This window comes from Tachysurus fulvidraco, unplaced genomic scaffold, assembly GCF_022655615.1.
Source record: "Tachysurus fulvidraco isolate hzauxx_2018 unplaced genomic scaffold, HZAU_PFXX_2.0 HiC_scaffold_28_np12, whole genome shotgun sequence".
Taxonomy (NCBI): domain Eukaryota; kingdom Metazoa; phylum Chordata; class Actinopteri; order Siluriformes; family Bagridae; genus Tachysurus; species Tachysurus fulvidraco.
The window spans coordinates 63,268-63,927 of record NW_025927276.1 but is presented as its reverse complement, the minus strand read 5'-3'; the positions used below and the strand labels follow the sequence as shown (position 1 = coordinate 63,927).

Here is a 660-nt window from a genome sequence, read left to right as displayed (position 1 = left end):
CAAATGTAACAGTTAGAATAAGGGCATCTTGTTCTTTCTCCCTCATCTTTCACACAGAATTTACTGTAAAAGCACATAATAATTATATAAAAACACTCATGATATATAAAATGTCCTCTACATCAGCCTCTAGACTGCTTTAATCTGCTGTCAGGTAGTTTAAAAAAAAGAAAAAAGAAAAACAAAGTGAAATGGAGGAGAGCTTCACTGTCCTGACTGCTGCCACTGAATAATAAAATGTTGTTACAGAATTCAGACAGTAAAGTAAAAAGTTTACAGCACCTGAGATTCCCAGGCAGTCACACATCCAAGTACTAACCAGGTCTGACTCTGCTTAGCTTCTGAGATCAGACGAGATCAAGCACTCACAGGTTGGTTTGGCTGCAACAAAATAATCAGCTTAATCAGTTAGATGTGTAATTTTATATTAAATAATAACAGTCTAGAATTGAATTCATACGACTTTTGTATAAAATAAGTAGTGTGTGTTGTCAAGATTGAGATCCAGTGTGTATCACAATGACAAAAAGTCTAAAACAAATAAACATCCCAAAATAACCTGTAAAAATGTCCAGCAATGTTTACAGTGTTAAAAGTCTTATACAATATTTACTGTTCTTCTGCATGAAGTGTTTTCTGTAGTGTGGGTTTATCATTTTT

General features: G+C 33.6%; 1 pseudogene; it reads right to left on the bottom strand.

The window, feature by feature from the left end:
* Positions 1-270: 270 nt before the first annotated feature.
* Positions 271-389, bottom strand: LOC125140698 (annotated as a pseudogene).
* Between the last annotated feature and the right edge of the window lie 271 nt (positions 390-660).